The sequence below is a fragment of the Lontra canadensis genome, unplaced genomic scaffold (genome assembly GCF_010015895.1).
Source record: "Lontra canadensis isolate GAN:19392208 unplaced genomic scaffold, GSC_riverotter_1.0 scaffold60, whole genome shotgun sequence".
Classification (NCBI taxonomy): domain Eukaryota; kingdom Metazoa; phylum Chordata; class Mammalia; order Carnivora; family Mustelidae; genus Lontra; species Lontra canadensis.
Genome location: NW_022631054.1, coordinates 8,188,506 through 8,211,010, shown reverse-complemented (window position 1 = coordinate 8,211,010; position 22,505 = coordinate 8,188,506). Strand labels below are relative to the sequence as shown.

General features: G+C 47.0%; 1 protein-coding gene across 3 annotated transcripts in view; it reads left to right on the top strand.

Annotated features, from left to right (window-relative positions):
* Positions 1-220: 220 nt before the first annotated feature.
* Positions 221-22,505, top strand: part of HIVEP3 (HIVEP zinc finger 3) — an 86,849-nt gene continuing 64,564 nt past the window's right edge. For 2 of the 3 annotated variants that reach the window (XM_032877461.1, XM_032877457.1), the window contains exon 1: positions 221-282. The gene's annotated coding sequence lies outside the window, so the exon portion shown is untranslated. The remainder of the gene's footprint in view (positions 283-22,505) is intronic. The other variant, XM_032877459.1, reaches the window with a different exon arrangement.

Genomic DNA, 22,505 nt, shown 5'->3' with positions numbered 1-22,505 from the left:
CCTGGAACCAGCCAGAAATTGTTCAGTATCTGAAGAAGTTGACCAAGCAAACTCTTTGACCATACTTTTCGACCATCCTCTGCAGGATTTGAGGCACAACCTGGCAGCCTCTAACTATTTCATGGCAGAGCCTCAAGAGATACTGGCCAGGCCAACTCTCCCTTCCAGAAGGCAGAGCAGAGCGTGAGAGGAAGGCCACGCAGCGGAAGTGGACATGAACGCTGGTTTCCAAAGAGAACAGTGTTTTAGTTTTGGTCATCGAAAGTGGTGCCTTCAGCACAGGTAAGAAACGGGCTGTCACTGAGTTTGCTTGCTGGGGACACCATTTTGGTCTTTCTTGCATGAGCTTGCTAATGTTCTTCCTCTTTCGAGTGTATTCCTCTTTCAAATTATTATTATGAGTTATTATTATTATTATTTATTACTGTTGCCTTCCTTGAGTCTCTGTGGAAATCGGAAGTCCTCAGGACTTCCTTGGTGAGGAGCAGAGACCTTGAGGGCCAGCACTCTTTCCCTGCTCTCACCTCGTCTCCTCAGTTGTATTCCTAGTTCCTCAGTTTCCCTTCTGTCCCTGGCAACACCTCTTTTCAAGGAATCACAGCCTCCCCACATGTGAGCCCCCACACCAGAGCTCCACTGTCTTCTCTGCTCCCCTCTCCACCTACCCCATATGATGGCTCTGGCCTGAGGAGCCCCCGGCCACTCCCTCCCTCCTCAGAGGAGCACAGTGGGTGTTGAACCTGAGCCGTATCTCTTCAGGCCCCTCCCTGTGGTGAGGAATTGAAACAATGTCAGGTTCTCAGCCCTGGCTACATGTTAGAATGTTCCAGAAAGTTTTTTAAAATTCCAGTATTGGGGCCCCACCTTCAGAGATGCTGACTGAATTCGCCTGGGGAGGGGCCCTTGTGACTATGTGGTTAGCTCTTCAGCTCTGTGTTGTGGTCCCAAGTTAGGTTCGGGTTGTGGTTCAGGTTAGGTGTGTAGGGTTCAAGGTCTTTGGGCTGGGACTATGTCTTTGGATGTTTTGTCTGACTTTGGGGTATATTGGAATCACTTAAGTAGGTTGCAGGGGGTGCCTGGCTTTAAAAAAAAAAAAAGGTAGATTCCCTGGCCTACCCGTGTTCTCTGAATCAGACTCTTGGGATTGGGGCTACAAAATCTGTACGTGGATTCAGATACAGCCAATGTTTAGGGGCTCTGGGGCCTCCTTCTTGTAACTCTGGTGATGCTCACCCTGTACTTGGGTCTTTGGGCTGAGCTAGGAGTCCCGGGGGGTTTAGCAGGCTGGGTGCAGTGAGCACTGCATCATCTCCTTCCTCCAAGTGCTCTCTCGCTTGCAGAGAGAAGGACAGGGCCTCAGGCAGCCCTCAAAGATAGCATCACTGTAACTCAACCAACCTGTGGGCCCAGGGCTCTGCCCACAGCTCAGATGCACCACGTGGGTCCCCTAGACCCAGGCTGCGACCAGGGCTTTTCAGTGGAGATGGAGGAATCACCCCCTTGGTCTCTGAGGAAGAAGGATGGAACATCTGTACCTCCCTCTGAGAGGAGAGGTTTGATGTGGTACCTCATAGTGGAGGCTCTGGATCTTCCTGAGTTCAAATCCTAACTCTGGCACTGACTGGTTTTGTGAGGGTTTACTATTTAGAAGGCAAGTTGCTTGGTCATCTGACCTCAACTTTCTTGCTCGTAAAATGAGAAAGTGATGGCTGTTACCCACCACGTTGTGGTGCAGATAGATGACAGGCCATAGAATGCAGCTGGACACATAGCAAGGGCTCCCCAGATGGGAGGCCGCCCTTCCGACTCAGGCAGGCGGGTTGGCCACCTCTCTGCCCTCGTGGCAGCTGCTCTGTGACAGATCCGCCAAGCTCTACCATCTGGTCCTCAAGAGTCAGAGCAAAGAACAGCCACCAGCACTGCATATGAGGTCCGGCACTTTATAGACGAGCCCGAGTACTGCTCAGACCCAAGTGAGTCTTGGTTCTGTCACCCTTTTTGTAGAGATAAGGAAACCGAGCACAGAGAGGTTCAGTAGTTTAAAGATAGTCACATCTAGAGAAGGATCAGAGCCTCAGGCTGCAGAAGACCCAGCACTGTCTTCTCCACCAAGACGCTTCCTGAAAAGAAGCAGTAACAGCTTCAAGAATGACCCTTCCCCAGAAATAGCTACATTTTAATAGGAACCAGTAGCACCATAAGGAATGGGTCCCCTTCCTTGGGACGTCTCATGCCTCAGGTTAGCAGTTGTTTCTTCCTGCATATATCACAGCCTTTGTGGGTCTCCTCCACCAGGGGTCTCAGGGCACTGGGTTTATTTAGCTAGGTGTGCAGGAAACACTTGAACCTGGCTGGAGGCCGAAACCTCTGAGGGATGCAAAAAGAGATATGGGAAGACCATCTAGGGTAGTACAGGGAAAGGGGAGGGTGCAGGGGGGATCCTCCCCAAACCTGGTATTTGCCCTCCCCTACTTCACTGCTAAATTCTCTTTTTGTCCATGTGGGCTGTGCCAGCTGTGTAGAAGAATGGCTAGAAGATGGGACTGGTCTAGAGGGAAATAAGCTGTCAGTTCCAGCAAGAAATCTGGGCCCCGCCCCTTCCTGTGCTCTCCCTGCGGAATAAAAGCCTCTGGGATTAATGGGGTGCTGATTTGGGGCGTCCAGAGCATCCAGGTCCTCATGGCCCCATGGCTGGCCCAGCCTCCCCCAGCCACCACGGAGGGGGTTGGAACAGCTGCTGTCTGAGGCAGGTGGAGGGCTCAGGCCTGGGCCGGTAGGAGCCTCCGGGGGCATTGCAGACTCCCCTGTGCAGGGGAGGCCCATTCACACATGTGAGCTTGGGAATGGCTATGCTTGAGATTATCCGAGGGCAGGGAGATGTGGAGGGAGCTGGCCAGGGAGCTCTCCAGACTACACCTGATTTCTGAATCGGTCAACATGAACCTGATCTGAAAACAGGCAATAAAGCATTTTCTCAGCAGCTAAGCTCTCTGCTAGTAGTTTGCCAACTCCTGTGGTCTTAGAAGCCATTGTTCAAAGTAAAATCCTCCATGGAATGCCAATAATAAAACAGATGCAGGTAGTTGTTTATTAATATACATGTATCATTTAAATTCAAAATTTTGGTATCTATTTATAATGAAAACGGTCAGTAAACGCACTGACAGCTCAGGGTCTAGAACAGGAATTGGCAAAATCCTGCCCGTGGGCTTAATCCTAGCTGTTGCCTGAGTTTTGTAAATAAAATTTTATTGGAACACAGTCATACCATTTATTTCCACATTATTTATGGCTGCTCTTCTGCTCTAATGGCTGAGCTAAGTAATTGCGACAGATTCCCTCTCCCACAAAGTCAAAGATATTTACTATTTGGTCCTCTATAGAATTTTTCTGGCCTCTGTTCTAGATAATCATTTAATCCCTTACCAACTATAACATCCAACATTGCTTTTTTACTTTTGTTTTGTTTGCCTTGGTTGCACAGCATTAAGAAAATTCTCGATCCTATCTATATGGTGATATGAAGGGTTCCAGACTTCTAACAGCTTAGCTTAAGCTCGAGATGATTGTCAGTTCCATGCCATATGGACATTGGGGAAGGAGCAAGAGGGAATTCTGGTTTGCATCACTGACAATATCAAGCAAACTGCTTGAATCCCTCCTTATTACAACACTCAGACAGGAAGCCCACAATCAGTGATGACGTTTCTGTGATCATTCACATACCGTAATCTCATATCATGGAAAGTTTTAGAGTATACTTGTTTGTGTGGTTTTATGTAAGCGTGTTTAGTCCCTAATTTAAGAAGCAGCAACATAAAGATGCCCAGGAAAGAGTGCCAGTCTTTAGTTGAAGACCTGTTTTAATACCGAAGTTCAAGACCTACCCAGGCTTTTGTCTGAGTTCTGCACAAACCACGTTCAGCCAGCCACCCCTGTTTATACTTGGTGTGTTACTGCGATGGGCTATAGAACACGTCTGACTGTGCAGGTCCATTTTCCATGACAGATTTAGTTAGGAGGAGTCATGCTGTAGTTCTGGAATAAAATTCTCGAGTGACTTTTGAAGAACTTCTGAAACGGCTTATGGAGCACAATTTGAAAGGCATCCCTTCAGCAAATACTGGTGGTTCTCATTTTCTGTGCTCTCCGGAGCCAAGGGTGCTGGGGCTGAGAGGCAGAGGAGGAAGGCGTGGAAGGTGGGGGTGGGGTCATGCTGTGGATGGCGGGAGAGGGTCACGGGGCAGGAGGGGCACAGCTCAGTGCTGGAAGAAGTTCCTGGGAAACAGTGAAGCCTCGTGGGCTCCTGCTGAAACGGGGGTGTCTCCTAACGATTGTTGATGACCTAAGCATAAGCCCAAGGCTGCCCTCATGACTTCCAGCCTTTGGCTCAGGAGAAGAGGTCTGGAGGAAGGTGGGGAGAATAGATTATGTGCAGAGAAAGCCGAGGCGTAGGGCTAGGAGATATGGAGGGAGGACACAAATGGCTTCCAAGGAGCAGGCAGAGACCCCTGCAGCCACCTGACAGATCCAGGTGTGGGCCGGGGGAGAGGGAGTGGGACGGCAGAGCGGGCAGCAGGCTCAGCATGCCAAGCAGGTTTGTGTGGGAGGAGGGTCTTGTGCATGACCTGGATGGGGACCAGTGTCCCAGGGAGGTGGCCACTCCAGTTGGGCCGTAGCTTTGGGCATTCGAGGCAAAGCCTGCAGAGTTAGGAATATAACCCAGGAGTCCCTGCTCCCAGGCCGCCTGCCTTCCCTGGTGGGTGCCGGGAAGGGAGGGTGTCTTTGGGAGACTGTGGGCTGGAGAAGGCCTTTCAGGGATAAAAAACCACCAGTTCTTTCTGAGGTTTTGCTGCTCACCCCATCGAAAAAGAACATTTTTAGATTTTAAAAGGATGACCTCATTTTTTTTTCTTATTTACATAGCCCTGTTTGTTTATATAGTCCTTTAAAAATAGCGAACGTGTGCTAAGCTTAGGGCTCTCTCCCACCGCCAGTGGCAGAGCCACCGTGTGGGGAGAAACACCTTTTTATCTGAGAGAGGGGCAGCCTTGTTTCCGAGGACAGATGGGAGCAAAACGGGACAGGTAGGAAGTTTCGTGGTTTTTCGTGTCGCTTTTCCAAAATAGCCACACTCCTGCCTCCCACTTCCTGCCTGACTCGACTCAGGGAAGATTTTCTCCCGTAGACGGCTTGTGTTCTGTGAATTCTCAGGGAAATTCGAAGGGATCTGTCAACCAGCAAAACATGCTTGACCCTGAAGACCTTGAGCTTGGCACTGATAGCCCCCTTGAGCTTGGCACTGGGTTTGCTTTCTGGCTCTGCTGCCTACCAGCTGTGTGACCTTGGGCAAGTTGTTCTACTTCTCTGTGCCTTATCTATGTGCCTTATCTATGTGAGACGAGAACAGCACTACCGGCAGTTGCTATGCAGAGCGGACGAGGGAATATGTATAAAGGGCTTAGCCCAGTGCAGAGACATGCGACTCTTAATAAATCTCTTGATAAACAACAGTAGTGGTGTCATAGCTGCCCCCCACCTGGAGAGTTACACTAACCTCTCAACCGCCTTCCCTTCCTGCCAGCTTGTCTACTCTAGCCCATCCTTACATTGTCCCAGAGGGATAGGAAGATAAAAATCTGACCATGCCGTCCCCTGCTTAAAATCCAGCGGTCCCTTCCCACATGCGTGGCAGGGAGCAGCAACACTTTTTTTTCAAAATGGCCAGATAGTAACTATTTTAAGCTCTGCGAACCGTGCGATCTCTCTTGCACCTGCTTCTCTCTACTGTGCTGCGTGCAAGCAGCCATGGACTGTGTGTAGAGGGATGGGCGTGGCCGTGAAACTTGATGTTCAGGAACTAGCAGCAGGCTGGATCCGCCTACCCTTGACCTACAGGATGAGCCAGGCTCCGCTCCTCTCCTCGGGGCTCTGGGGTTCCCAACCCATTCCCATCCTCCATCTCTCTCCCTCCTCCTCCCCCACGGCAGTGCAGAAGGGACTCCTCACACTTTAATCCTTTACCCCGAGTACCTTCCTTCTGGATTCTCCTTCTCTTCCCCCCTCGTCACCTCCCCTGTGACATTAGGAACTTTTGCTCAGGGGCCCTGTGGGACCCTGTGGGACCCTCTCTGTATTTCTACTCCGGGCAAGTATGCAAGTACCCTCTATCTTTGCTTTACAGGGGGCACCCCTCATGCAAGAATTGCACCCCTCCTCCTTTGTGTGCCCCTGGGGTGTGTTTACGTGTTCAGAGATGCTCGGTAAGCATTGCTGTTGAACTCAAAGATCTGTAAGATGGACAGCTGCCCTCAGGGAGCCTACAGTCTGGACAGAAAGCTCAGATGGGAGCTGGTGAGAAGCCCACCAGTAACCCAGGAGGGAAATGGCAGGGAATGTGCCCGCTGGGGTACCCACAATAAGGTGTTTCTGACCTTTATGGAGGAAGGAGAAGTCATTTAAGTTGGGCCTCGCAGGGTGAGAAAGGAACTTGCAGAGAGAGAGTTCAGGAAGGCTTTCCATGCTGGGGAAGTGGCAAGAGAAGAGTTTTGCATTCAGGCTGGTGAGCGGATGACTCGGCCTGGTGACCACGGAGGGCCCTCCTGCGAGAGACTGGGGCCGGTGCCTGGAAAGCAGGGTGGGGTCTGCTCAGGGACTGGGGGGATGGAGAGGGAATTTGAACTTTATCTCATGAGGCAGAATTTCTCCAAGTGTGGTTCACAAACCATCCCCCTACAATGGTATCACCAGGGGTGTTTCTCTAAAATGCAGATTCTATGGTCCAATCTCAGGAAGCTGGGAGGTTGAGGGGGGTCAAAGCCACGGTCTGTAGGAGGAGGAAAGCTGCAGTATGCTTGAAGACAATGATCAGAAGCATTCTTTAGATGGACATCCCCTGTGGGTGTCCCTGCCAGGCCGGGGAGAGGAGAAGCAGGGAAGAATCATCTTTCCCAAGAGTAGAGAAGGACACTAAGGCTCAGCCATGGCAAGTGACTTTCCCAAGATCACTCTGTGACTGACTTGCAGACATGGGACTGGCCAACTCGGACTAGGCTTCCTCTCATGATTTCAGGGCCTGCGGTGGTCCTAGAGGGTCCACAGTGGGAGGAAGGACAGGTATGGTGAATGTCCCCAGACCCCAGCATAGCCTTCAGGGCGCTTGGTAAGTGAGTGTTGAACCAGTGAGGGAATGAGTGGGCCAGATGGATGAGTCGGCGGTGGGGGGCAGGAGAGTGGGGTTGTGGGGTGCTTCTGAGCCCGCAAACCTGGAAGTGGAGGAGGATGGCTCTCCCAGAGGGAGAGGTCAGCAGGTTGTCCAAGCCGAGCTGTTGCCACTGGAGACGCAGGCCTGGGGCACTCCAAGGCAGGCCAGGTGATGTGTGTAGCTGGGGAAGCTGCTAATCAGCCAGGGTGAAAAATGCAAGAGAGACACAAGGGATTAAGGACCAGAGCCAGAGGGAGGCACACGCACCTCTTCAAGTGAGAGAGCCTGACAGGTGTGTGGAGAGCGGAGTCAGGATGGGCAGGGGGCCCCCTGAGCAGAGAGGTGTCCCCAGCCAGTCCCTTGGGCACGTGGTCTGAATAAAACCAACTAACCTCGAAGAAATGGTGCCGTGGCTAAATAAAAATGTCAATCAAAATAAAACCGAAATCACGAGTTTCTGTTTGCCAGAGATTTGTGCTTCCGACCAGCATAGCTGCAGGTGTGGGAGAGCAAGTGGGAACTGGAACCGCCTGTCCCACCTGTCAGGACAAGCCATTCTGTCTCTGCTGGGGTTCTGCCTGGAAGGCTTCCTTGGGATCGTTCTGTGGCTCCAAGCCTTCCTCTCCTCTCCTGGGTCTGTCTTAGGTCCTCCCCCTTCCCTTCGGTCTTTCTCTTTATCCACTCCGAGGCTCTTCCCCGCCCCGCCCCTCCTGGGGAATAGAACTCTGTGCAGAGGGGCTCAGCAGAGGCCGCCAAACCCGGTGGGGACTAGGAGTCTCCCACTGGAGGGCTTTTAAAGTGATAGAGAGGTTTTTGGGCTTGGCGATTCAAGGTACCTGAGAGTGGGGTGGGGCGGCCATGCCTCGGGGGCATCTCTCTGTGGGTGCATCTGGGAATCGGCTGGACAGGGCTGAGGAGGCACTGATGCCCGGGTCTGGTGTCCCCCCATCAGGTCTTAAACATAGAGCTTCTCAGCTGGCCTCCCTGGAGCCTTCAGAGCCTCTCTTTCCAGTGATCCTGCCTGTGCCACCAAGCTCATCTCCTCCCCCAACTCTGAACTCACATGGGCTCTGGTGCGGTGACATGAGGACCGCCATCACTGTCACCCATCTTCAGAGATGGAGCCTCCTTAAAATCAGCCAAGCCTAAACAGAAGTTGCCACATACCGTTCTAGGCACCAAGATGCAGATTCCTACCTCTTGGAGTTCCATAGTAGTCGGGGAAATAGACGGCCATTTTGCCCCTTATCACATACTGTATATTTCATATTATCTGTAAAATAAATAGACAGATGTTATCTTATACTTACGTAAAGTACCTAATGTGTGGCGAGGCGAGCCAGGAAAGAAAAGGAACCAGGTGGTCAGAGTTGGCCTCGGAGGGTGGCATTGGAGCAAAGACCTCAGGGGTAAGGGAGTGAGTGCTGTGCTCTTTGGGGAAGAGTGTTGAGGCCATGGTGAGATCATGTTGGGGGGGACCCCCGGGGGGCCAGTGGGGCTGGAGGGGTGGGGGAGGAGGCCTAGGAGGAAAGGAGGCTGGAACTATGATGGAAGGGGTTGGGGCAGGTAATTGAGAAGCCCTTGGAGGTCTGTTGAAAGTTCTAAAAGGCCCACCCTGGCTGTGTGTGGAAGCTGCGCTGCAGGAGGCCAGGCAGGACCAGAGGCAGACCACCTGGGAGGCTGATGTTGTCACCAGGAGGTGACGGTTTCACCGACCAGGCTGGCGGCTGTGGAGGCAGTGGGAAGTGGTCGGATTCTGGGAAGTGTCTGGGATGTGAGGTGTGAGAGAGTCCAGGGGACAAGAGCCCTGCTGATGGTCACATGGACTCAGGCTAGTTAACTACCACCCACCACCCCCCCAGTCTCAGTTTGCTCGTCTGGAAAATGGAGCAGGTGTAGAGATAACATCCAAGATATCTTTAGTTTGGGAAACTCCCTCCTTGAGCTCGAGGACTGAGGGCTGGGGTGCTTGGGGGAGGTTTTTGAACTTGGGGTAGCACTTGTGTTTAACTAAGAGGGGTGCTTGACCAGCACCACTGACAGAGGCGAGGGAGGGGCAAGAAAAGCACACCAGGTCTGAGAATGGCAGGAGCACTGACTCCTGGGAAGCAGGGCTGAGAGGTCCATGCATGATGCCTGGGCCCTGGTAGGCAGTCACCGTGGCTGTGGCCCAGGGCCTTGGTAGAAAGGTGCTGGATGGACTCACTACACCCTTTGGAATAAACCAGCCATTTCAGGGCCTGAGCATTTTTTTTTTTTTTTTTTTTTTTTGCCAAGACGGAGGCCCTGAATTTTGAGCGTTTTTAGATGGACACGCTCCGACAAGAAGGAGCAAGCCTTGGCTCCCGTCTGGGGAGAGTTAACCTTCTGGCCCTGCATTGCATAACCACAGAGTCTGCTGAGTGCAAGGGGACTCTTCTGTGTGGCAGCCAGAGTGGCAAGCCTGGTGGCTCCGGGCTCTGGCACTGTCCCGAAGCAGAACAAACAGCCCTCCCTTCCTAGATAATGGCCCTCATTGAGCATTGTGTCCATGGCCAGCGCCCAGCACAGGGCTGCTCAGCCTGGGTAAGTTTCCTCTCTTGGCTCCTTAGCAAAATATTTACACTGCGCCTTTCTAGTAAAAACGGTTCCTAGGGACCAGCAGGCAAAGGGAGCTAGAGCCAAGCACCCCCCGGTGACCCGGCTCCCGGCTCCCGCACCCCACGCATGAACCTGGGCTGGTCATTGCCCTCCATAGCTCTTTTATAAAATAAGGCATTGAGCTTGAAGATGCTTGAAGGTCATTGGCGTTTTCCGTAATTGAAGAATGAGCTCCATTTTCTTATGTGGGGGTAGAATTTGGTTGGTGGGTCTTTTTCTCAGGAAGGCCTGTGAGTGGTTTGGGGGGAGCTGAAGAGGAGGACTGAGAGCACTACCTGCTTGGATCCCTCCTACTGTGCCATTGACATCAGAAAAGATTCTGTCACTCTCCCTGTGTCTTTCACTGGGGAGGAGCTCACCCCAGAGGGATCAGCCCCAGGGGACATATAACCCCATTATCAGAGGAACATTTGAGGAAACTAGAGAAGGGAAGATTGTCCTCAACCATCCAAGGGATTGTCCTGGAGACGGGGGGTCAGAGGTGGTGTGTCTTCAGGACAGAATCAAAACCAGTGAGTGAAAATCACATGGCTTATTTCTTAGGAAGATGCTGCAAACAATAGGCCCCCTAGATGTTCCCATGCAAAACACACATACCCTTTGACCCATGGTCCTGTTTCTGGGAACCTGGCCTACAGAACAATAGCACCGGTCTATAAAGATATGTGTACAGAGGATGTTTATTACAAAATTCCAGTGGCAAAGAAAAATTAGAAAAACACAGGGTCTAGAGACAAATTGCCAGGGTTCAAATCTGGATCCCACTACTTACAAACTGGCATGAGACCTCTCTGACCATCAGTCTCCTCTTTGGTAAAATAGGGATTATAATGGTGCTTGCCCTATAGGCTTGATGCATGTGAGGTGCTTATAACTGTGCCTGGTATATACTAACTGCTCAAAAATGTTGGCCTTTGACCTAGAAAGATGGTCCATGAGAAAAGCTAGGGGCAGAGAAATGTGCACCATGACCAAGTTTGAGATGTACCGTTTGCCTTGGTTGACCTCAGTCATGCTCAGATTCACCCCCAAGTGCCCCAGGCTTTGGAAGTGGAGGGAGAGATGACAAACCAAGGAGATCCCCAGCTGGGGTGTCATTTCTTCCTCTTCAGTTCAAATTGTACTTGTTAAAGTGATATTAGCACAATGAGCACAGGGTGTTTTACACAAACAATGAATCCCGGAACACAACATCAAAAACTAACGAAGTACTTTATGGTGACTAACATAATTTTAAAAAAGATATATTCCTATATTTAACAAATATATTTAAATTAAAAAAAATTTTCAACCAAATAGTGACAACAAAATAGGCAATAATACAACCAACAGCAGAAAATCTAGCAGCCCACTTGAAAAAGACAACAGCAAATATAGATGGAAGCCACTGCACCGTCCCAGGGCCCTCCCTCCCTCCAAGAAGCAGTCATCACCCTGAACCTGGCAGTAACAGCTCTCTCGTTTTTTCTGAGCACCTGCTATGTGTCAGGCAGAGGGCCTCGTGTGGGAGTTACCCTACTGAAAAAAAGAGACATGGTTCCTGCCCTCATGGGGCTTGCTGTGAAGTTGGCTGAGACCCCATCCGTCCAACAGCCAGCCTCCTTTGGTGAGTTCCAGTCTTCAGTTATATAAATGTTCATCCATCCACGTAGAGCAGTGGCGACAGTGAGACTGGGAGGCTCCTAACTTGTACATTGTTACTGGCTTTATGATTTGGGACAAGTCCCTTCTGTTCCCTGAGCCCCAGTACCTTTGTCTATCACATGTAGGCTGTAGGCTTGAACTTGGATGCCGTTCAAGGCCCTTCCCTTGGTGGAGTGTGATGAGAGACCCTAACCCAGGGCTGGCGCGTAGACTGTCCCCATCACTCTGTCAGGCGGAGGGTGGGAGGGGGAGCTTTGCTGTCCATAAAGTGTGCCCCAGTGCATCGAGAGTTAGGGGTGGGGGCTTATTTCTCAAGTGCAGGACACAAACTACTAGTAGGACATGAGGTGATTTTAGGGGAACATGGGTAAAATTCCCTACATTAATAGTTATTTCTTTAATTCAGTAAAATCCTAGACTTATACCTCTGATCCCTATTGCTCAGTAGAGCCTATATTTTAACAAATTAAATCCATCAGTGTAAATGAAAATATCACATAAATAATCAAACAGATAGTATGTGTTTCGGGCAAAACCTCAGATGCTGGTCACCAAATGGCACGGTGTTTCCCAAACAAAAGCTAATGATGGAAAGGGTGGGGCCCTCTGGCATCTTCGATGCCAGCGGGCCCAGCCCAGTCCTGGCCCATGGGAGCCCAAGCCGTAGTAGAGGAATAACTCCATGGAGGGCTCCCTGTTGAAAACAGCATGAGACAAATTCCCTTCCTATCTTAACGCCAAGAAGAGCTATGATTTTCAGAGCACCTGGTGTGTTTATCATCAGGACATGGAGAATATGCAGCTGTGTGGTCCTTTCCTCTTACTGCCAGGAAGCTATACCCCAAACCTGGGGCCCAGACACAGCCACTGTGTGGGACCTTCTCTACTTATCCATGTTCTTCTATCACACTGATCTAGAACTTGTGTCTTCCCTTTCCCCTGGGTTGATTTGTGATTTTTAATTTGTGCTCCTGTTTTATTTTTTTAAACCTCATCAGATGCTCTGCGTAATAAAGCAGGTTAAAACTGTAAACAAACACACAGAAAGGAATTAACTATTAGCTAATTAATCAATTCATGGACGAACTACCTAAGACCAAAGCATTCTTGGCTCCCCTCTACCTGCTGGGATTTCCTGCCAGGAGTTGTCCTCCTGGCTAAAAGGATGCCTGGGTTACAGTGTGTGATAATACAGTTAGGAGGACTGCTGTTCATTCTGTACCCCAAAATTGGAACCAGCAAGTGCTGAGGACCCACACCTTCTGTTGAGCTTGGAGGCCATCTTAGAAATGGGGCTCTCCCTTCAAACTTGGAACAGCAGGCCCAGGACTGGTGGCTTGACACAGTTCTTTCCCCACTGGAGAATGAGGTTTGCAGGAAGCTGTTCCCTTGGGCCCTCCAGGGGTCCTACCTCAACCCCTGCAAGGAACATTCTGAGTATGGTCCCCATACCCGACTGGTTCCTAACCACTTGTTCTTTGCCTGCCCCAGACTTCCCCTGCTGTGACTACCATCTGATTCCCACACCTCCTGGTCCCATCCATCTATTGCCAGGCCCCATGCTGTCCTGATGGCTCATGCCCGCTGGCTTCTACCTGCATGTCCCCCAGGTATTATGGCCTTAGAACCCCCCAGGGCCCAGGATGCTATGAGAAACACCATGAAATACTGATATTTTTAAAGCAAATGACTAAAAACTTTATGCTAAATGAAAGAAGTCAGACACAAAAGACCAAAGATTGTATGATTCCGCTTATATAAAATGTCCAGAATAGGCAAATTCATAGAGACAGAAAGATAAATTACAGGTTGCCAGAGACTGTGTAGTGGTGGGGAGGAGGTGGGGGGAGGGAATGTGAAGTGACTGACTGCTAGTGGGTACGGGGTTTCTTTTTGGAGTGATGAAAATGTTCTGGAATTAGATAGTGATGACGGTTGCACAATCTTCTGAATACACTAAAAAACACTTTATTGTACATTTAAAAGGGTGACATTTATGGTGTGTGAATTCTATTAGACACCGTCTAATAGAGCAGGTTGCAGAAGCTATGTTTACGAGAGCAACACTCAACTTTAGAAAATCTGATTCATTAACAGATTGATGAAAATACCCCCTCTTCCCCAAAAAGGAATTAAGATAACTTGTGTAAACTACTCCTTAACCAAGGTTTCCCACAATTATAACTTCACTCATTTGTTCATTCACTCATTTGTTCATTCACAGACACCCACGAGTGCCCGTGGGGTGGGCACGGTGAACATACAGGTGATGAAAACAGAGCCTGTGCTTCCAAAATCTGTAGCTAAAGACATGACATGTGAAACCATTAGCTTGGTGAGGGGACACAGTATAAACTGGCTCAAGCCCAGCCCCACGCAGGTGGTAAGCAATCAAGAATGGGCCACGGTTGTTGCCACAAGAGAGAGGGGTTGTGTATGCCCTGAGGGGGGAGAGCAGAGGTGTGATCCTCTTTGGGAAAGAGATATCACTCATCTGGGCCAAACTTATTGGGAAACCTGTTTGAAGAGGATTGCCCTATGTCAGAGGGGCTGGGAGTTCTTGGAAGGGAGCACGCTGTCCGTGCAGGTGAGTGAGCAGGGCTGGGGCTCAGGGAACATGATTCAGCACCCAGCACTCCTGGCTGCCTTCCACCACTCCCTTCCCAGGCCACCCTGGCTTCCCCCTTCTAGATACCCCAGAACCTCCAGGCTGCATGAACCCTGCCAGATGGGTGCTGGCCAGCAAGTGGTAGAGGCTGCCTCATTTCTGCAGGATAAACAAGAAATGCTATTGGGTCTTCTGAGGTTCTGGGACAAGGAAAAGACACCAGGGTCCCACGGTCTCTGCCCATCTTCTCAGATGCAAAGGTGAAGGGCGGGGGCAGGGGCTGGCATCATCAGGTTCTGGAGGGAGGTACCGAGGTGGGTGATTCTAGGCCCTGGTGAATTCATTTCTCACAGAACTAAACCCCACCTGGTTCTGTAGCTCAGTAATGTCAGCCCCGCCGCACTCCTTGTAATTATCCAGAACTGATTCTCAGTTTGTCCTCTTGTCACAAGATGTGATTCCTCTTTCTCACAGTGCCAGTCCCTTTGTCAGTCTATAGCTTATCTTGTCTTGTGGCTCTTTTCCTTTTTCCTGAATTAAAGGCAATTGGTCCTAGTTCCTTCTGCAAGGAGGAACCTGTGTGTTATAACCCTTTTTATTTAACACTGGTCTGTTCGCTCCCTTATTTGTTCACGATGCCCTGGGCAACCAGAGACCTGTGCTTGGAGCTCTGGGAAGCACAGAGCAGTGGTTCTCAAAGGTCCACCTCCTGCCCTGTGCCCCCAGGTCATGCCTTCTGCCAGGGTAGAATTTTCAAAAAGCACCTGTTCTGGTTTTGGTTTGGATGAGGAAAAGGATGTGTGAATTGAAATCAGCTTTTTTTTTTTTTAATTCAGCCTCAGAAAAATTAGACTTGGCAACATCTTCTTGCTTGATGAAGACTAGAGAGATTTGAGGAACAGGCAACAAGTCAGAAAACGCAGAGAGCTTCTCCCTTGGAGGTCACAAACAGCGCATTCCCCAAGTGTTTCTGGCGCTTAGGTGTCATCGAAAAAGGAAGACCCAAGTGAGAATTCCTGACAAGAAACTTTGGTCAGGATTCAGGAGATACTGGATTAAACCAGGCTCCTGGGCTGGGACTGGTTATAGGCTGACCCTTGGGGTCCTCTCCTAGATTGATCAGCCCTTTGTTGACCTGTATTTCTGATGGGCTCTATGAGCCTGGTTTTCAGGAGCTAGTTACCTTGTCCTCTGGTCCATCTTACAAGGTCCCTTTCAAGAGTTTGACCTGATTCCTTCCACCCAGTGGGATTCCCCTAGGCCACCTGCTTTAGTCCTCTCTCGTTCTCAGTTGTTCATCTACCTGTGGACAAGCATTAGTTATTAAACACCATTTATTAGTGTGTCTGCCACTTTGCTGGGTGCTCAGGCTTTAATGGTGAATGAGAGAGGCTCTTTGGTCTAAAAGAAGCCTGTGTCTTTGGAGGAGAAAAGTCTGGAAACAAACTACAATACAGTGTGAGATGCACAGGGTATTTGATTGAATGTTAGAGGGACACCCAAAGCTTGATGTCTGGGGTGGTGTGCAGTCAGGGCTCTCCAGAGAAGCAGAACCAGCAGGATGTCAGTACATATATTTAGAGAGACAGAAAGAGATTTATTTTAAGGAATTGGCTCACCCAATTATGGAAGCTTGGGAAATCCAACATCTGCAGGGTGGGCTAGCAGGTTGCAGACCCAGGGGAGTCACAGTTCGAATCCAAAGACTGTCCATCTGCTGGCAGAGTTCCTTCCTGCTCAGGAAAGTTCAGTCTTCATGCTAATCAGGTCTTCCACTTACTGGATGAGTTTCGCCTATATTCTTGAGAGTGTCTGCTTTACTCAAAGTCTGCTGTTTTTAATGTTATTAATCTCATCTATAAAACACCTATGCAGAAACATCTAGTATAATGTCTAGGTAGCATGGCCCAGCCAAGCTGGTTCCCAATATTGACAAGCACAAGTGGTTCTGAAGGACACTGAGGAGTTTGCTGTGTCTAGGAGGGATGGGGCATTTGGGGCATTCTGAGAGGTCTACAGCTCCCAGTGGTGAGAACCACAGACTGGAAGGAGAAGGGGAGAGACAAGTCCAGAGACGCTAGCAGGAGCCCCTGAAGCAGCCTTCAGAACCAGGCCATGGAACCCATACTATGTGGAAGCCTAAGGGGTCTTAGGGAGGGAAGCTGTTATGGACTAGAGACAGCCTCTGGGCAGCCTCCAGGAATGGGATGGAGCCCATCTCTCCCAGCATGTAGTGCAGACAGCTACATGACTCTTGGGCCTGTGAGTGTCAAGAGGGTTGGGTGACCAGCTACCTCCAAAGGCTCTTTACAGAAGACGAAAGAGGACAGAAGCAGCATGTCATGTGACACATACATGGCATGTGACCATGCAGACCTCTTGGACAGTCCAGTCACTGACTATTGCCTGAACCACAGGCTGCCCAGGCAAGCAGGATGAGCTATTCCTGCCCTTCATGGAACTGGGTGGGCTTGCTGCCTCAGTGTTGGGACCGTCAAGGGCACTCTCCATGGAGGTGGACTCCGTAGGGTTCTAAGCTAATGGCCCTCAGCTGGAAAGACTTGTCTTCCTTCTGATGCATCAGGATCCTGGAAAGGGCATCGGCCTTTATGCCAGTGAACCACAATGCATGATTTCCTAACCACTAGCACACAAGTGTCCAGCTCCATATCCTAGAATTGTCAGAAGATAAAACCTTTTTTGAAAAGTTGACATCGTAATATTAGAAAACAAGACAGAATGCCATCCATGGACCAAAATGTTGATAGGTCTTAGGAAGATAGGAAACCCATAAGATTGCATAGGCAGAGAAATCAGAGCAGAAGACAGTACAGACAGGACCCCAGAGGCCTCAGAGATTTTTTACTCCAGAAAACCCAAGCATTGTTCAAGCCAAAAGCCAACAAAACAAAGAATAGGAATGGCTGCCTTGGTTGCAGTGTTCCTTAAAGAGAGTAGGTACAACCCAACCCCTCTCACATTCTACATATGGAGACAGGTGGCCAGTGCCAGGCCAAGCCTAAGAAATATTCTCTAAGGGCTCAGGGTCTGAGAACCAGCTGAGAGAATCCAGACTCCCTGCCAACCCAGTTTGAGGGGCAGGGATCATGCAGGGCACTTGGGCAGCCTGCCTCCAGTGATGTGTACCACCATGCCCACTGCAGAAGAAAGCCCTTCTTTCAGTGACTGCTGGAGCTCCCTGGCTGGCTTCCTCCTCACAGTCCTTACAGGGAGACTTGCCATCATAATCCTTCACCCTCTTACATAGAACCCTTTCCCCCAATAGGATGGGTTCATGATTTCACCTTCACATTTAAGGACAAACCTGTCAGAAAAGGAGACCAGAAACTTCACAGGAAGCCCTATCCAGTTAATTATTTCATCAATATCCTCTCCCTCTTCTTTTGTAATGATGGATATTTGATCAGGGCACATGGCCATCCAGCTAGAGACTATGTTGCCAAGGCTCTCTAGCAGTGAGGTGCGGCCCTATGGCTAGTGTGACCAGAAATAACATGTATGATTTCCAGTCTTGCCATCCCTTTTCCCTTTCCTGCTGACCAGAGTGTGGACACGATGCTGGAAGATGGAAGCCAAATGTTGTGGATGGCAGAAGAGTAAGATGGAAGATACCCACACTGTTAAGTCACCATACCAGCCCATGGCCACTTACACTCAGACTTACATAGAACAGAAGCAAATCCCTGTCTTGTCTAAGCCCCTCTTACAGTTGTGTCCTTATCGTAGGAGCTGGAACCTGTATCCTAGTACATATACTAATTCACAATGTAGTCTTACATTCACAACTAGGATCACCGAACATTAGAAGAAAACCAATAGCAGAAAGAGAAGGCCTAAAATGGGGGAAAAAGAAAAAAGAAGAGCTCACTCCAAAGGAAATGGATAGTTCAATTATAAGAGAACTCTAAAAGCAATAATCATTAGTATCCTTGGCAATAATTGAGATTATTTCATTTACTAGAAAGGAATCAGTTGCTATAAAGATGGAGTAATCAGAGAAAAGGAAATAATTACTGAAAATTTAAAATATAACTCCTGAAAAAAATTCAGTGGGTGAAATGAATGATGTAATTGGTATGGATGAAGACCAAGTTGGTGATCTAGAAGTTAGAACTGATATCCAAGAAGGTAGAGCAAAACATTGAGGAGAAAAATTTCAGATCCAGAGAGGCCAGATCTGGGAGGTTCAGAATCCACCAAGTAGGAGATCTAGAAGCAGAGACCACAGACAATGGCAGAGGGAGGGGTAGAATAGTCAAAGAAGTAACAAGAGAAATTTCCTTAGTTGAAGAAACAGAGATTTTAAAATTCAAACAGCATACTGAATTCAGGATAGGAATTAGTGAAAAAAAAAAACCAAAACATTTAGCCCCATCTTGCTGAAATGTCAGAATATCAACGGTGAAAAACAAAAAGCTTCCAGAAAGAATAAAATCTTACATCAGCATTTCTCATCAGTAAAACAAAATGCCTAAGGACAGTGGAGCAGTGCTCTCAAAACTGTGGAGGACGTTGATTTTGAATTAAAATTCTATCCTTTCAAACTTTGAAATCAAAAATAAAGATTTTTTTATGTGTAAGAGCTCAGAGAGTTTATTACTCAATCATCTACATTCTGGGAAAAAAACCCAGAAACAATAATGAAAATCTCCCAGAATTATTTCTCTCAATCAGAAATGGAATCCCAAAAGGTGACGACATGGGATTCAAGAAGTGAAGGAAGCCATAAATTCTTTAGAGGAAGATGTGTTGGTTCTTTACTTGTGGTAGACTTCTCTTGTGATGAGGTTTCACTTATGTGGAATTACATTTTTTTTTTCTCAAGTCCTTTCATACTAAGTGGTCCCCCAGCGAGTGAGATCTTTACAATCATATTGTTGATTAACTTCAGTTTTTTAAAACTGGCCTAAGTCTATAGACTAGACTTAATTATAATATAGAAGAAATTTAAGTGTTTCACAACTTGGAAATGTAAGAGCATATAGCTTACCAAAAATTCGAAGGTGGTTGGAGAAAAGGAGGTGGAAAGAAGAGTATGTACACACATTTCTTCATTGTTCATAATAGGAAGTGGATAGATACTGTCTAAAGTTGATGGACAAGGAAACAGCAATTTAAGTCTATTATTTGAAGATGTTAAAGGCAACTGCTGGGACAACCAATATGTAAATATAAAAAATGGTGAGATGGTTGGAGGAAGTTGGGGAGAGGGTACATATAGAAAGTTACTCAGGTTTCATAGCAGAGACTCTGTCCCATAACTGAGTGAGGATGGTTTTGAATTCTGAGGCCTGGGAGACATCATACTTTGGGGAAATTAATAAAAAGAAATGGACTCCACGACCACACTAGCACTGCATCTCATCAGTACTTGCTGCCATGCAAACACACCTGTTCTGCGACTCAGGTGTGTGATGACTGTGGAAAGGTTCATTCATTCATTCAACAAACATTGGTGGGGAACTCGTTGATACAAACATATCAGAAGTCTGATTTGATTCATGTTCTTGGCTGCTTCTCCCACCACTGTGCACTGCACACCTGGTCCTCTAATGATGGACTGCCCACCACCTCACACATGCCGGGTTTACCTAGCATCATCCTGCCTTTGCTCACACTAGTCTCCTTTTGTGCTTGTTGAAATCCCTTTGTCCTCCAGAGCCCAGTGTACTTTCTCTATAGCCTACCCTCATGATCCCTCTCTTTCCCACCAACCTGTGCTCAGAACCTGCTACTGTCACGGCATCTACCACACCTTATCACCTGGTTTTGTTTGTGTTTCTTAGAAGGCTTTGTAACTTTCAACTGCAAAGTCCATGTCTTTTTTTTTTTTAAGTTGAGGCATGACACACAAACAGTTATGTACATATATCATAAGTATACAACACAAAGATTTTTTGTATATATACATCTCTGTAATATATTTGTAAGCAGATCAATATATAGAGCATTTCTATCACCCCAGAAATCTCCTGCATTTCCCTTCCTAGTTAATATCCACCTGCCCCACCAGAGCTAACCACTATTCTAGTTTCTAATGCCATAAAATTAGACTTGCCTATTCTTAAACTTCAGTTAAGTGGGATTATACAGTATATCATCTACTGTGTCTGAATGCCTTGCTTATTATTACATCTGTGAGATCCATTCATATTTTTCCTATAGCAGTACTTTGTTCTTATTTATTACTATGTAATAATTCTTTCATGAATATACTGTAATTTATCTGTTCTATTCATTGTTGGCATTTAGGTTTCTTTCTGTTTTTGCTATTAATGGGTAAAGCTACTGTGAACATTCTTGTGTTTTATGGCAGACAGATGTATGCACTTATGTGAAATACCTTCTTAGGATTGGAATTTTGGGGTCTTGGTTGGGTGTGTGTTTGGCTTGGAAGATTTTGCCAGTCAGTTGTCCAGATGGTTGTGTCTATTTACCTTCCCACCAGCAATGTACAAGAAGGGTTCCAGTTGCTCCACATCCTTGCCAACATTTGGCATCATTCCGTTTGTTTTATGGTAGTCATTCTGGTGAGTAACTGGTAGATTTAATTTATATTTCCCTAATGGGTAATGGTGCTGACACCTTTTCATATGCTTATTGACCATTTAGACAACCTGCTTTTTAAAATACCTGTTCAAATCTTCTGCCTTTTTAAAAAATTGTGGTAAAATAAGAATAACATAAAATGTACCATCGTAACTGTTCTGAAGTTCACAATTTTCACATTGTTGTACAACGTGAATAAATCTCCAGAATTCTTTTCATCTTATAAAACTGAAACTCTATACTCATTAAGTAACAGTCTTCCAACCCTCCCAGCCCATCAGCCCCTGTCAACCACCATTCTCTCAGTCAGGTCTGAACTTGACTATTATAGGTATCTCATAGAAGTGGAATCATACAGTATTTGGGGTATTTTTTTGTGACTGGCTTATTTCACTTAGTACAATATCCTCAGGTTCATCTATGTTGTAGAATGTATCAGAACTTCCATCCATTTTAAGGCAGACAGGATAATAATCCATTGCATGTATATACCACATTTTGTTTATCCATTCATCTGTAGATGAACACTTGGGTTCTTCCAGCTTTTGACTCTTGTGAATAATGCTGCTATGAATGTAAGTGGACAGACATCTCTCTGAGACTCTGATTTCAAGTTTTTGGAGTTTATACCCAGAAGTAGAATTTCTAGATCATATTGTAATTCAATTTTTAATTTTTTTGAGGAAGCACCATACTGTTTTGAAGTTATACCATTTTGCATTCCCATCAGTGGTGCACAGTGGTTCCAGTTTTTCCACATCTTCACCGACACTCATTCTTTTTTTTTTTTTAATAATTGCCATCCCAATGTGTGTGAGGTGATATTTCGTGGTTTGATTTGCCTTTCCCTAATGATTAGTGATATTGAGCATCTTTTCATGTGCTTGTTGGCCACTGGTGTGTCTTCTTTGGAGATATATCTGTTCAAATCCTTTGCTTATTTTTTTAATCTGGTTGTTTTGTTTTTCTTTCTGAGTTGAAGGAGTTCTTCAGATATTCTGGATATTAACCCTTTCTCACATATATGATTTGCAAATATTTTCTCCCATTCTGTAGGTTGCCTTTTTACTCTGCTGATTATGTTCTGTGGTGCACAAAAGTTTTCAATTTTGATTAAGTCCAGTTTATCTATTTTTACTTTGATTGCCTATACTTTTCATGGCATATCCAAGAAGTCATTGCTAAATCCAATATCGTGAAGCTTTCCCTCTATGTTTCCTTCCAAGAGTTTCATAGTTTTAACTCTTATGTTTAGGACTTTGATCCATTTTGAGTTAATTTTGGCCATCTTTAATTGGATTGTCTGCCTTTTTACATTCATTTTTAGGACTTTTCTATATTCTGGGTGAGTACTTTTTGAATATGTATTGCAAATATCTTTTCCCAGTCTGTGGTTTGTATTTTTATTCTATTATTGGTATCTTCTGATGAACAGAAGTTGTGTGTTTGGCTTTAAAGACTTTGCCAATCTTTAGAAAGTTTTCTTCAGAAGTTTTTCATTTTAATGAAGCCAAATTTATCAGTCCTCTCCTTTATGGTGATATGATTATGCATTTTGTAAACTGTAAGAAATCTTTGCTGGCCCCAAGTTCATGAAAATATGTTCTTGTGTTTTCTTCTATAAGCTTTATTATTTAATCTTTTGTATCTAAGCTAATCATCCTTTTCACCTTAATTTATGTATGTGGTAGGGGTAGAGCCCAAGGTTCCTTTTTTTCCCCCTCATGGATATTCAATTGCTTCAGCACCATTTATTGAAAAGACTATCATTTCCCTCACCAAATACAATAGCACCTTAGTTACAAATCAGGTAATTGTATATGAGAGGGTCTGTTTCAT